At 39.1% G+C, this 15,883-nt stretch overlaps 1 long non-coding RNA gene across 2 annotated transcripts; it reads left to right on the forward strand.

Annotated features, from left to right (window-relative positions):
* Positions 1 to 8,056: 8,056 nt before the first annotated feature.
* LOC309510626 lies at positions 8,057 to 11,342 on the forward strand. Of its 2 annotated transcripts, none has more exons than XR_014210410.1 (5): positions 8,057 to 8,200; positions 8,821 to 9,276; positions 9,802 to 9,895; positions 10,017 to 10,104; positions 10,464 to 11,342. It is a non-coding gene; the product is annotated as an uncharacterized lncRNA (long non-coding RNA). The 2 variants fall into 2 exon arrangements; XR_014210411.1 differs by having other exon boundaries at positions 8,824 to 9,276.
* The last annotated feature ends 4,541 nt before the right edge of the window (positions 11,343 to 15,883 follow it).

Genomic DNA, 15,883 nt, shown 5'->3' on the forward strand with positions numbered 1-15,883 from the left:
AATTACAGTAAACAAAAAATATAATTCTTGTTACCTTTGTGAATTCATAGTTGAAGACATGTTCATCAAAATATATTAAAATGACTATTTTAATTACTATAAGGAATGACAAGAACAATTTGTAGCACTTAAAGTATTTTAATCTTTGTCCAAATAATAGAAGTTTAATCTTATTTTACTTTTTTTGGTCATTTCAAAATAACAATGGTGCCGTGTCATAAAATGACCCAGTCAGTCAAAGATATTAAAATAAATATTTTTGAAGGCAATACCAAGTTCTGGCATGAAACTCTAGATGGCGCATTCTGATTGGTCCTTAACTCATTTGGTAGCGATCACATCATTATCAATTGCACAGCTGATTGGTTGTTGTTGCATCAGCAGCCAATGAGCTGCGGCTCAACATTTAAATATGGTAGAGTTGCTGTTAGCAGTGCAGAATGCTTTCAGAAACCCTCCTCCTTCCCCAGCTCCACCTGTATAGATCTGCTACATGTATGTAACATGTGCAGCAGCAGCAGCGGCGGCATGTCTTACATGCTCACAGAAGCATGACTGTGAATGTATTGGCAGTAGCAAGTCTCGGTATTGCTCTACAGCAGCAGATCAGAAGACCAGTGTTCCAATCAACCTGAATTCACCTAACTCACACTGTAGGTCTATGTATAGGCTAGAAACAAATAGGCATAGTTGAATGTGTGTGGGATCTCATCCAGGGAATGTCATTGCTTTCTGCCCTTTCCATATTTGCAAAATAGTAAACAAACTTCCTACATTCCTAGTTATTCCAGTCCAGTTTGCTGTAACTTGCTGTCAAAACAAAAACACTGTGTCAAACATAAACTCACACACACAGTAAGGATACTTGATGCTCAGATTAAGTCTCTAAAATGCAGAAAGTTTCCTTTGATGGATAGGTTTAATGGTACGGTTAGTTTAAGATATACAGTTTGTAAAGTATAAAAATCATTCTATGGAAAGTCTCCATAAAACATGGAAACCCAACATGTATGTGTGTGTGTGTGTGTGTGTGTGTGTGTGTGTGTGTGTGTGTGTGTGTGTGTGTGTGTGTGTGTGTGTGTGTGTGTGTGTGTGCTTGCATTTCATTTACATTCAATCATTTAGCAGACACTTTTATCCAAAGCGACTTAGGGACTGTTCGTTTTTTATTTAAGGGGCCACCGGAGGAGTTTTGAGATCTGTTGTCAAAAAAGACATGACCCTCCCTTCGCCAGCAATACATTTTTCTTTGACCCTCCAAACTGTTTGTGAAAAAAGGCATGACCCTCCCCGATAATTTATTGATTAGCCTACTTCTGTACTGGTTTGCGCTTGACAAAGATGTTCAGATAGCCATTGCTTTTTTTTTTTTTTTTTTTTTAAACCATAAACTCTTGCTTTCTCATCTTACTAGGGCTGTAACGATAGACCAAACCTACGATTCGGTTCGTATCACGATTTTTGATTTTAGATTTGAAAAAAATCATGTTTTCGATGTGATGTCTGCTGTTACTTGCCACTAGGTGGAGACCTGTACATGTATCTTTGTTATGACAAGTAAAGCAGAACAAGAACGACATTGACAGTGAACAACTCGTGGTGTGTCTTCTCTTTATTATATTTGTGTTTTCCTAAGTGTTAAGCCTAAACAGCTAGCTAGGAGTTACCACAAGACATTACATGGTGTCAGAAGTTCACAATGGATCAGCTAAAACCTCCAAACGAACTGAGTTTTGAAGGAAATGCCGCAGAAAACTGGCGAACCTGGATACAGAAGTTTGAGTTGTATCTCGTTGCAAGCGGAACATCTGAGAAATCAGGCAAGATAAAATGTGCTACTTTTCTTCATGTTGCCGGAGATGAAGCGATAAAGGTATTTAATACCATGGATTTTGATGAGGAGGAAGCGAATGATTATGAAGCACTGAAAGAGCAATTCAGGCGCTACTGTGAACCAAGGAAAAACTTAACATATCTAAGACACATGTTTTTCACTCGAGCTCAGGGTCCAACTGAATTGATTGATGCTTATGTGACTGAGTTAAAAAACAAAGCCAAAGAATGTGAATTTGCACAGCTGACTGATTCACTGATCAGAGACCGCATAGTGTGTGGCGTTAACAATGATCAAATTAGAGCTCGACTCTTAAGGGAACCGGATCTGGATCTGAACAAAGCTGTGGATATCTGCAGAGCGAGTGAAGTCACAAAAAGCCAAATCAAAGCACTCCACGAGGAAAATGAAGTAACCGTGAACAAAATTTGCAAACTAAAGCTAACTAAGAAGTCACCTGGAAATAGTGTTGCTCCGAACGCATGGTCAAAGAAAGAAGAGGAATGTACCAGATGCGGTTACAGGCATGAACCGAGGAAGTGTCCTGCATATGGACAAATATGCAAAGTGTGTCGTCGAAAAAATCACTTCGGAAGGATGTGCAAAACGCAAATGCAGGGTTCGACTAAAAACGACAAAACAAGGTTCACAGTGAGAAAAGTTCATGAGATTGAACAAGAGGATCACACAGAACTGTTCGTGGGTGCCCTTGAAGAGAAGCAGACTGGAAAGAAAACGGAGACACAAGTTAGCGAAGCAACTGATGCCACAGTTGGAAGACAAGACAAGTGGACAGAAACACTTAAAGTAAACAAAAGAGCGCTTTCTTTTAAACTGGATACAGGAGCGGAGTGCAACGTGATTTCATATAAAGACTTCAGAGCAGTTGCAGGAAAATCCATGTCAATGTGCAAGTCTAACTGCGTGTTAGTAGCATACTCAGGCCACAAGATGGAGCCAAAGGGCAAATTAAATCTCGTCTGCCAGTTCAAAGAGAATGAAGCTGGAATTGAGTTCCAGATTATAGAGAAAGACTCACCTGCTATCCTGGGAAGGTCAGCATGCACAGAGTTAGGACTAGTCAAGAGAATCTACAAGGTGGACTGTGAAGAAAACACTGACATTCTGAAAGAATTTGATGATGTGTTCAATGGGTTGGGGTGCATACCTGGGGTGCATCATATCAAGATTGATACGACAGTATCTTCAGTGATACATCCACCCAGAAAAGTGCCGATCGCACTAAAAGACAAAATAAGAACTGAACTAAGCAGAATGGAAAGTCTTGGAGTGATCGACAAACAGACAGAACCAACAGATTGGGTCAATAGTATGGTGACGGTTGTGAAGCCGAACAAACTTCGAATCTGCATTGATCCCAAAGATTTGAACAAAGCTATAAAAAGAGAACACTTTCCACTCAAGACAGTTGAAGAAGTAGTGAGTGAAATGCCAAATGCAAAAGTTTTTTCTGTGTTGGATGCTAACCATGGCTTTTGGCAAATTCAACTGGATGAAGAAAGTTCCAAGCTTTGTACATTTAATACACCTTTTGGTAGGTACTGTTTTAAGAGGCTACCTTTCGGTGTTTCGTCAGCCCCAGAAGTCTTCCAGAAGTGCATAGCACAAAGGCTCGAAGACCTGGAGGGAATCGTGAATATCATGGATGACATACTCGTGTGGGGAGAAAATGCGGAACAGCACGATGAAAGGCTCAGGCGGCTTTTAGAGAGAGTCAGGAGTATAAATCTGAAACTAAATCGGGAAAAATGCAAAATCAGAATGTCTGAAATAAAGTACATAGGTCATGTACTGAGTGGAGAAGGTTTGAAGCCAGACCAAGACAAAGTCAAAGCAATTGTGGAGATGCCTAAGCCACAAGACAAAGCTGCCTTGATGAGGTTTCTTGGCATGGTTCAATATCTTGCTAAATTTGTTCCAAACCTGTCAGAGATCAGTGCGCCGCTGAGGAAACTCCTGGAAAATGGTGTAGCGTGGCACTGGGAAACTTCACAGCAAAAGAGTTTTGAGATGCTGAAGACACAACTGAGCAACGCCCCAGTTCTCAAATTCTTTGATGTCAACAAGGACGTGACTCTTTCTGTGGATGCAAGTTCAGAGGGTTTAGGTGCTGTAATTTTGCAGGATGGACATCCTGTAGCATATGGTTCAAGATCACTGACTGACTGCCAGAAAAGGTATGCTCAGATTGAAAAAGAGCTTTTAGCCATTGTGTACGGTTGTGAAAAATTCAGCCAATACCTCTATGGTAAACCAGTAAGAGTGCAATCAGATCACAAGCCACTGGAGACAGTGTTCAAAAAGCCTCTAGAAAAAGCGCCAACACGACTGCAAAGGATGTTGATGAAACTTCAACCGTATGATCTGCAGGTAACCTACAAACCAGGAAAGGAGTTGAAAATCGCAGATACACTTAGCAGAGCCTACCTGGAAGAAGCAGCAGAACAGTTACTGGACAGTGACTTGGAAGTTCATCAGTTGTCAGAGTGTCTACCAATTTCAGAAGAAAAGCTTGAAGCAGTCAAGAAAGCTACAGAAGCAGATGGAGAACTGCAGATGGTGATGGCAGTAGTCAAGACAGGATGGCCTAAACAAATCAGACATGTGCCAAATGCAGTGAAAAAGTACTGGACATTCAGAGAAGAGCTGACCATTTCAGAAGGACTGCTGTTCAAAAACACAAGGCTCGTGGTTCCACAAAGTCTTCAAGCAGAAATGCTGGAGAGGATTCATGAAGCTCATCTGGGAGTTGTTAAGTGTAAAGAGAGAGCAAGAGATGTATTGTTTTGGCACGGCATGGGAAAACAAATTGAAGGTGTGGTGTCAAAGTGTGCTGTGTGCAACACTTTCAAAAGGAACAATACCAAAGAACCTCTTGTCAGTCATGAATTACCAGACAGGGCGTGGGCAAAAGTAGGAGTTGATCTCTTTCACTTCAACAAAGCAGATTACTTGGTATGTGTGGATTACTTCTCAAAATTTCCTGAAATTACAAAGTTGACACAGACAACAAGCCAGCATGCGATAACAGCACTTAAGTCAATATTTGCGAGACACGGGATTCCAGATGAAGTTGTTTCAGATAATGGACCACAGTTTGTCAGTGCTCAATTCAGCAACTTCAGAGATAACTGGGAGTTCAAACACTCGACTTCAAGTCCAAGATTTCCTCAGTCTAATGGTCAAAGTGAAAGAGCTGTACAAACCATCAAAAACCTACTCAAGAAGGTGCAAGAAAGTCAAGGAGATCCGTACATTGCTCTTCTTGAGTACAGGAATACGCCGCTAGGAGGAGTGAAGTTATCTCCTGCACAGCTTCTTATGGGCCGTAGATTGAAAACCAGAATACCAACAGCGAGTAAGCTGTTACAACCGCAGCTGCACAAAGGTGTTCAGCAAAGCCTAAAAGACAGGCAGCTGAAGCAAAAGTTCTACTATGATCGTGGGGCTAGAAACCTGCCTACTCTGAGTGAAGGAGAATTGGTGAGGCTGAGAGCTGAGAATCGTTGGCAGCCAGCTGTAGTGGTGAAAAGTCTTGACAAACCGAGGTCATTCTTGGTTCAAACACAGGGTGGAGAAATCTACAGAAGAAATCGAAAACACCTGCTAAAGACCAAAGAGTTGAGTTTCCAGAATTCAAACATTCAGGATTCATTCGATCCAGTTATAAATGACTGTGTTCCTGATGTGGTTGAATCCAAGCAGGCATTGCTGCCTGTGCCAACTCCTGCAAAGATGTCTTCGGTGCCTGAAGGTGTTGCTGAAGAAACTGTGAAGGTGACACGTTCTGGTAGAGTGGTTAGACCTCCAAAGCGTTATTCTTGCTAAAGTAAGCAAGTAGTTAACTAAAGTAAAGTAGAGGCTGAGATCTGTTCAAAGGTCTCAAGTTTGCGATACTGGCTTTCTAATTAGAAATAAGAGTTCAAGTTTATAGTTGTGTTTAAAAAAAAAAAAAAAGGAAGATGTGATGTATGCTGTTACTTGCCACTAGGTGGAGACCTGTACATGTATCTTTGTTATGACAAGTAAAGCAGAACAAGAACGACATTGACAGTGAACAACTCGTGGGGCCTGTACCATGAAGGTAGCTGAACAAACTCGAGGTTACAGGATTAGTTTTGAGTTGACAAAACCAAACCAATGCAATCAGGCTTTATTGGTACCATGATGCAGCTCATCAACTTTCTCTGTCAACTCAGGCTTTGATCCTTAAGCTATGATTACTCCACGCGCGCGTGCACATAAAAGAGTGACGTCGACACTGAACAACCAATCGCGGGTAGAGCGAGAGCGATATATTTTCCCGCGGAGGAGCAATAGATAATCATTCAGAATTACGATGAATTTAAATATGTATTTCAAGCTCGAAACAATACGGTCTCTGCTGCCAAAGCAAGATAAGACTGTTGGAGAAAGATTGCTGATTGTTAATGTGTAAGTTAAACAAATACGTTCTATATTTATGTAAAATTATGTATGTATGTGTAGCCTATATGTGTAATATAGCCTATAGCCTATTTTTATAATATATAAAAAATGATACATGCACATTTTTTATATATTATAAAAATAGGCTATAGGCTATATTACACATAGGCTACACATACATATACATCATTTTACATAAATATAGAACGTATTTGTACTACTAAGAAAGCTAGGGAATCCTATCATAAGATTAACAGAATAATAATAAAGATTTAAAATAATTCTTAACATGTATTATATTGTATAGTACATTTGTGCAATTTGCTTTTTGAAAACAATAAAATAAAATGTGTTCATGTGATGTCACCCTATCAATATATCTTACCGGCAATTTTATAAAAGCCCTCTTTTATGGACATGGCCGATAAATGTCCGGGGAACACTATTAATGAAACTATTCATGTACTCCTGCAGAGCGAGGACCACCTTACGAATGGTTCGACAAACCGTGTTTTCCCCTATAGCTTCTGTGCGTCACCCACCGTGCAGGAATGTACCACTTGCAAAAAAAAACAACAAAAAAACGCAACGCAATATTTGCGGTACAGTAAGTGCATGAATTCGACGTGTTAAATTCTTTATGTGCGGCTCAAGAAGTTCGCAAAGATAAGACATTCCTTCCGCGGAAAATCTGTATCTTTCATACAAGTAACTATCAGGAAAGGCAAGGGGATTTTGTCTGGCTAAAAACTCTTTCTCTACGAAGTGCTCGTCAAACAATTTGCGCTGAGATGTCACAGGATTTGGAAGAAAAGGTGAAGCCATTGCAACAGACACTGGGAATACGTCACCTATATGTTTCTTTGCTCTCAGCTGATTGGTCAAACTTCAGTCTGAGATCTCGAATCCAGAACATAACCTGCCCCGGAGCAGGTTAGCCGTGCAGCGTAAGATACCATGGCAACGAACACCGATTCAAGCCAAGCTACTTTCATAGTACCTAAAACCCAGGGTTGGCGGAAACTAAACTGAAACATAGCTGGCTAGCCACCTAAACCGGCTTCATGGTACAGGCCCGTGGTGTGTCTTCTCTTTATTATATTTGTGTTTTCCTAAGTGTTAAGCCTAAACAGCTAGCTAGGAGTTACCACAAGACATTACATTCGGTGCTGATGGTGAACATGTGGGTGGCGCTGCCAATAAAGCATCTAAAAGCTGTCACAAAGAACCAGCAAAAGTAATGATTATTAATATGTAAAATATAGCAAGGAAACATTTTAATTGTTTATTAATAAACAAGTGTTTTCTGTGTCGACTGCAAAGATGAAGTTGACGATGCGTCGCGATCTTCTCAGAACGCGCCAGAGAGAAATGCACATTTCATAAGCAGAAAGCAGTCTGTTTTTTGAATTGTTCTGTTTAAAAGTAGACATTTCAAGCTTTCTATATATTTCTCAGGTCTGTGAGGCAAGTAGCATACGCATACCTTACGCTGAGTTTCGGTTCATTTATGAGACAAGAGTCCAGGGGTGCGTTCTCCGAAACTACCTTAACGCTACGTCGTTCTTAAGTTGTACCTTAACGGTGCGTGTCCACTACAGCGGCAAAACTCCGCTCAGTGCCGCTGGCAACCCTGTAACGTCTCCGCTTTGGGGTGTGTCTGTTGCTGTTGTGTTTAATCTGAGACAGGGGTAGCTGCAGCTTGGAGTAATGGGCGTGGCGAGAGGTAGGGGCGTGGCAAGAGGTAGGGGCGTGGCAAGAGGTTTCTCATTGGTCAAAGGAGTTTCCTCCTGGACGGAGTCAGAGCCATAGAGAGAAAGTTGCGACACAGCAATGGCGGCTCGTGGAGCCTCTCAATATTTCCCGAAAGCAGCAGCAGCGCGGTAGAACAGACCGTTTGTGATGCACTTTTAAAAGGTAAGACGTTTAAAAAATACGATTGTATATTATCAGTACATCTGAATCAAATTAACTTGTGTATTAAAGCATGCTAGTTTACTATTGCTCTCTAAATTTAATTAGTAGTTTTAGGGGACGTTATCAGATAAAAGAAAGGTCACTGGATAAAGTTAGTAGTGCATAACAAACCACGAACAGCCTAATGGTTAAAATCGTCCTATTAATGCATTTTATTAAACTATATTTGAGTAACAAAAACGTATGGGTGGAGTTTTTTAGGCGTGTTTCTGTAAGCTAACGTTACCTGTCTATATTATGTTTCAGCTCAGCTGATTTTTGGATTGATGGGAAAGGGAAATGGAAGTTTATTCGTGAGATTAAAAACAATGCTTAAAAGCAGCAAGCCATTTACAAAAACAAATCACACTAGACTAAATGGGAAATAATACTAAATACCACAACACACTAGACTAAATGGGAAATAATACTAAATACCACAACACACTAGACTAAATGGGAAATAATACTAAATACCACAACACACTAGACTAAATGGGAAATAATACTAAATACCACAATGTAATATAAGCTACTATAATTTGTCCCGTTTTTGTCTCCTTTATCTCTTTCAACACAAGAAGCAGAAAAAGGGATTCAGTGGATCCTGAAGACTCCCTGCACTGACGCTGTACCCCCACCTTCAGTTTCAACTCCTTGGATTTTAGAAGACTTTCCTTGCTCCTTATTTTTAATAAACATTAAACTTCCCAGTGTTGGTATTTGTGAAAAAGTTCAGATGCACCCAAGTATGATTAGTGCACAATATAGCATAAAATCTTTAGTTCTATTAAGGCTGAATCCCAATTCTCTGTCTTACCCCTTCCCCTTACCCCTTCCCCTTAGTTTTGCACGTTCACGTGAGAGTAAGGGCTATCCCAATTCTCATTTTGATCAAGGGGTAGGGCTAAGGGGAAGGGGTAGATACCCCTTAAAACCAAGAATTTTCGCGAGCTTACTTGAAGCCAAGGGGTACCCAGAATGCACTGCGCAATCGGCAACAATGGCGGCCACACCACCAAGAGAGTCCCATAAATGTAAGTATTTTCGGCTTAAATGATTGATTGAAAAATTATGACAGTCTTGTTTTGTGCTCTACGCAGTCATGTTCATATGTATTTGCAACCATGTTGTTAACTGAAACGTTTTTAAACGTTTTTAAAAATCGCTAGTCTGCTACGCTAGGCTATGCTAACGATACATCGCTGGTTTGCACAATCAGTCCCGCATTTCTCTGACTAATGTCCGGGATTCGGCTTTTGGTTTCTACAGTCGCCATTCATTATGTGTAACGTTTCATTATTTGACACTGACACGCATGTGCCAGCTTTGCAGGTCATGTATTCAGCTTCAAACGGATCCCGACTGATACGAAAACACAGGAATTTAAGCAATACTAAAACGCACATAAACCGATCACTTGTTTAGCGTTCATGCACGTTAAACACTACATTCAGATTCACCGATTTTAATGAATTCAGTGTGATTGAAACAACACCTTGTGCATAAACATGATGAATAGCGACGGCAGACTTCTAAAGTTACTGTCCTGTATCACACAGGGACGCCGGAGGAAACCCGGCAGCTGATCCACTTTCGGGATGAAAACGAACTTAAGTTTTTAAAATCAAAATATGCTGCAAAGCAACTATGGGAGTGAGTAATGCGTTCATGTTGTAGTAATACATTATTGTATTGGTATTGTAGGTTATTATTGTAATAAGTTGTAATTAATTCCTGTTCATGCACCTGTACATTGTTGTTGGTTATGATACAGGACACTGATGAAAGAAATGGGGTTGGAGGGAAGGGTTTCTGGCCAACAGGCATCAAAGAAGTGGGAAAATCTTAAGCAAAGATACAAGGTATGTGATGTTCTGTTAAAGAAAAAAACAAACATACATCTTCAATCAATGCAAGGCAATGAATGCATACTGTATACGTTATTATTGTATTTTGAGTTCGATTTCGGCTTCCAACAATTATGAAAATAAGACAATCAAGGTAAAACGATTATTCAGATAGTGCCTAAACGGTCTCAAACATTTGAGAAAGCTTGTTTGAAATGTGCAGCTCTTAAAGTGACACCAGCCAACATTAATGCTGCAGTCATTATTGTTAATCAAACAAGAAAAGATGAAGATAAAATCACTCAATACTCTATTTAAATAAAGCCCTAGTTGTAGGCATTATTTAATTGTGTGTGTGTTGTGTGTCTTTCCAGGAACTAAGAACTCCCAAAACAGGGTCGGGAACAGAAAGGGGGGAAGTGACTGCTGCAACCTGGCAATATTATGAAGATATGCATGAGGTGTTGGGTGCCAGGCCCTCACTCGACCCTCCTGTGGTGGTGGCATCCTTTTATGAGGATCCCACTACAATCCTCATGGTATGTATGCAGCACATTTTGTGGTCTGGAATTGCAGAATGTTAACATGTTCTTATTGTAATGCTCCTATATATATTAGGGCTGGGTAAAAATTGATTCTCATTTTTTCGAACCAATATCGATTCTTAAATCCCAACAATCGATTAGTCATCCTGTTTTCAGTTGATGAATGAATTGTTCATTGTAGTGCATCCCATCCAATAAATCACAATAATATTTGTGCTTTGTTACTATTGATATGAAACAATCTCAGCCCTTTAATGTTCATCAATATTTAATGCATGTTTGAATATAACTGGCAAGTTTTTATGACAGCCACCATTTAAATATATTCCGTATAACTTTATTATTATAAAAATATGTGTGCTTTTAAAGTAGGCTAGGCTAGAACTGACTCCCATAGTTTATTAGTTAAGAGATGTTTCAATTGAGATAATTTGTCATGTATTCTACCTGATATCCAAAATAATCAATGGCGAATCAAAATCTATCCAAAATAATTGCAAGCTTTTGAATCGCAATCGAATCGTGAAATATGTCAATACCCAGCCCTAATATATATATATATACATTTTTATTACATGGCTTGGTTGAATTCCAATGTATAATGCGGCCTGTTATTTCTTGATAACAGTATCTTGTTATTTCGATATTTTCTTTAGCGGAAGCAATACAATCGTTTTAAATCAATAAACTTCTTTTTAAATCAATATTTTGTGTCAGATTATTGATTTATTTTGTAATAAGCAGGATAATGTATAGCAAGGCGGATAACAACCCCTTCAGGCTGATTCCCGTTCTCGGGGTTGTTATACATTATCGCTAAACATTATCCCATATATATATATATATATATATATATATATATATATATTATAACACAATTTTCACATGACATGTTGTCTTTGGAGACGAAGAGTTTGACCTGCCCTCCCGAAAAGCATATCTGCTCCCTAGTTCAGTTTGCCGACATATGCATTGCTCTCAGCGAGCGCAAGTTGTTTTCTGCCCATAAAATTTCTTAAATTTGGAGGTCTGCCTCACGTACTATTTAGGAGATTGTTGAGCCCTCATCCCCAGCCAGCACCTCTGCAGCCAGCAGTTCAGAACTCTCTACCTCTGCCATGGCAAGCCCCTCAACTCCCTCACCCAAAAAAAAAAAAAAAAAAACCCATCCTGGATTTCCTCACTGAGGAATCCAAAAAAGAGCAGAGGCGCCATGAGGAGAGCGAGGCAAAGACAGAGAGGTTCTTGGTCCTGTTTGAAAAGATGGTGGATAAGCTGTAGTTTTTTAAATGTTTTTTATGCTTACATTATTGGTTCTGTAATATGATATATTTTTATTTGACGTTTTTGCCTGTTATGTTTACTTTATTGGTTCTGTAATAAAATATATTTGTATAAATTTTTTTTGCCTGTTATGTTTACTTTATTGGGCAATAAAGACAGATTTTTGTTAACAAAGAAAGTGTTTCTGAACATCAGTTACATTCAAAACAGTGATAACTGAAACAGATATACAAAACACCATGCAGTGTGTATAAAAAATATTTATTGCAAACAGACAAAATTACACAGATCAGAACATCATATCCAACACCAAAGTGAACAAAAATATAAAATATATAAATGCATATGACACTGTTGTCATGTTCAACAACTGCAGGAAGTGAAAAGCAAGAAACAGCTTCAAACAGATACAGATTTAGAAAGAACAATATTTTTCAACCGTAACAGTTTTATCATTTTACAATAATGTTTTGGTAAGAACAGTTTTTGACACAAAAGGATTTGCAAAAAAAAACATGGGAATGAACCCTAATGTTCAGGCTTGCACATTGCCTGAAACTAGGACAGCCAGTCTGTTTCGTGTGGCATTCCCAGATGTTTCGTTGTTTGCCATGGGTTCACGAGGTGGTTGGGGGTCATGCCTATCACTTAAGATGTCTTCATCTGGAACCAGTGTGTCACCATTGTCCATACACACATTGTGCAAAAAGGCACATGAAGCAATGACCTGGGGTGCAAACGTAGGCTTCACCTCCAAAGCTCTGAAGAGTGTTGACCTCCACCTGGTCTTCATCATGCCGAACGCCCTTTCGATTATGCTGCGCCCCCTTGACTGAAAGTAGTTAAAGCGTTGCTGTACTCTTCCATGCACTGGCTCCTTGAATGGGGTGATGAGGCAAATTGGCGTTTCCAAACAAGGATACCCACCATCACCCAGAAGGATGTAGCCTGTTGGTGGATACCGTTTTGCAGTATAAAAACTGCTGTTCTTCATTATACGCGTGTCATGGACAGATCCCGGGTACCCCACATAAATGTCCAGAAACCTGCCATTTGAGTCACAGATTGCCTGCATGCTAATGGAGTAAAATCCTTTATAATTCAGATAGTCCAATCTGTGACGCTGTGGTGGTTTTATTCGGATGTGGCTGCCATCAATTGCTCCAACCACATTGTGGAATGCAGGGGTTCCTGAAACGTTGACGAATCCCTGACCAACTGCAGGCAGGTCCACTGTTAAAGGGAAGCAGATTGCTCTCCTCAGATTGTCCCATATATTCTGGGCCACTCTGTGGATGATGCGGTGAACTGTAGCCTTTGGGACATTAAAGACACTGGACACCACCCGATAGGAGAGTCCATGTGCCAGCCAGTAGGTATATATGAGTACCTCAAGCTCATTACCCCAGCCATGGTCCTGCTCCCTTTGCAAAAGCCTTTGTAAGCTTTGCATCGCTGTTCTGGTGAGGCGGAAATCCTGCCTCAGCTCAGTTTCAGCATCGAACCACATGCGCAGTATAGGCATGTTGGGGTTTATGGCACAGTATCTAGTTGCAGTACCAGTCTGAAAAAAAACATTTCACACCATTAATGAGCTTGGGGTAATGAGCTTGAGGAACCCACTTTTCAACAGGCACAAAAAAAAAACTTTTACTATATTCGAATTTTGTTAAGAATTATAAAAAATCTGCAATAAGCTCATAATTTGTGCTAAAATAGTCTACATGTTTAGTTTTAAAAACAATTTAAAAAATCTGGTTATGTCTATTTTGATGTTTCTGCGCAAGTTCAGCAGACAGAGGTTCGGTATGGGTTTGTTCCGATCAGATCATGTGAGCGGTCAGCGCATTTCTGAATATTCCGCTCCGCACTCAAGCGCACGACCGCACGCATCTAAGCTTGCCACAAAGAACCGGTAAAAGTAATTTGGGGTCAGTAAGATTTTTTTAAGAAATTAAGAAAAGTAATAGGCAAGGATACATTCAATTGATCAAAAGTGACAGACATTTATAACGTTACAAAAGCTTTCTATTTCAGAAAACTCTGAAACTTTATTCAGCAAAGAATAAAAAAAAAACAGTTTTCTACATTGATAATAATCAGAAATGTTTATTGAGCAGTAAATCAGCGTATTATTCCCTCAGGTAGGTTGCATGTTTTCTTGCGTGGGTGGATGTTGGAATCAATAATCACGTTGTTTACATTCACCAGAAACTGATTTGCCGAAATCAAAATGCTGACATTGACATTGAAAGTCCCGCTCGGAGCGGTAAATCAAACAATGATTTGTCCTTAATATTATTGATAGGATGATAACAGGTGTCATGATCATTCTCAAGTTTCGTGATCAGTACTGCTGCTGTATCAGTCAGTGGTTAGATCAGCTTTCCAGTCAAAACAATAGGACAGGGGAAATATAAATTATGCATTATTAATTATAACAAATAAATTATGCCCAAAATACGGGACATTTGGCAACCCTATATAACGTTCGTTTTTTCCCTTCCCCAAGAACAAAGCACATAACGTTAGCAGGCTGAACTGGAAAAAAAAATAATTTAGCTAATAAAAATTAGCGTTATAGCTAACAGCTCAGATAACTGTGTTGGTTAGTTCGGTAAACGTTTGTTACCAATCCATACATACCATAAGCGGATCAACCAGCATCCGTAGGCGTCGTAGACCTCTTCTTCTCCCTTGATTTCTCCGATTTGTTGCAGACAATCGGAAAAAAAATTCTAAAACCCACGCAATCGACATAAACACGCTTGCAGACGGCATCTTGGAAGTTTGTGATCAGAACGTGTTGCCCCTGGTGACACAGAGCCACTTAGTAACACTTAGTAACGATGTATGATGACGTAACCAAGTGGCGTCTCATTTCATAGGGGTATGTTTTCACCCCTAGCGCTTACCACTCGGTTTCGAGGGACAAGGGCTAGGGGTAAGACGAAGGGGTAGGGGTAGGGGAAGGGGTAAGACAGAGAATTGGGATTCAGCCTTAGACTGCTCCTCCTGCTGACTCGAGCATATTTACTCCTCTGTGTCGGACACTACAAGAACAACATAGAGGAAATGACAGACAACATGCTTGACGTGCAGTTTATTAGACATTTATAGACATTATTAGACATTTATAAAATCCTATTGTGCTAAATCAATGCTATATATATATATAATGTGTATATATGTGTGTGTGTGTAGTGTAATTGACAAACCTTCAAAAATTGTTTTTTAAAAATCTCAAAATCTTTTAAAAACTGATGTTTTATTAATTTTTATTTATTTTATTTGTTTTATTTATTTATATTTTTGAGTCATTAACTTTGACTTTTTGAAATTTAAACAAGTTTCAGTTGTAAACATTTCTAAGTGTTTAAATTCAACTGATATGGAAAGTGTACCAACCTACCCATACTTGAAAGCAGTTTTTACCAGTATTAGAGAGATCTACAACTCTTTTCACTCATCATTAAGGCTCCTCTGGATGCATTATTATGTATACTGTAATTAATTACCATAATAAAATAACCATGTTTGCAGTTGTGCCACCCTGACATGCAAATTTTGGGACAAAAGTTTTTCAATTATCTCAACAGTTTTAAAACTACTGAAATTTATTGATTTTGTTTATATGAAAGGTTCAAATGATGCCATAGAATTTAATTTTTTATTTTTTATTCTTAAGACACCATTTGAGTTTTTAGACTGTTCATTTGTGCGGACAGTTGCTACTATAGTATGAATCAGTGAAGGAATGAGTTTTGACTTAGAACACAAGCCTTTGATGACAAATTCAATTGACGTTTCAAAAAAATTTATTGTAAAAATGACAACTGAATAAATGTTTTTTGGATAAAATGGTGTTTGTTTTGCTTAATTGATTAATGTCACTTAAAAGAAGTTTATTAAACCGTTTTTACTTCATTTTATAATTATATGGTGAGTGTTTGATCAAACACGCA

This window comes from Leuciscus leuciscus, assembly GCF_965113295.1.
Source record: "Leuciscus leuciscus genome assembly, chromosome: 12".
NCBI classification, from domain to species: domain Eukaryota; kingdom Metazoa; phylum Chordata; class Actinopteri; order Cypriniformes; family Leuciscidae; genus Leuciscus; species Leuciscus leuciscus.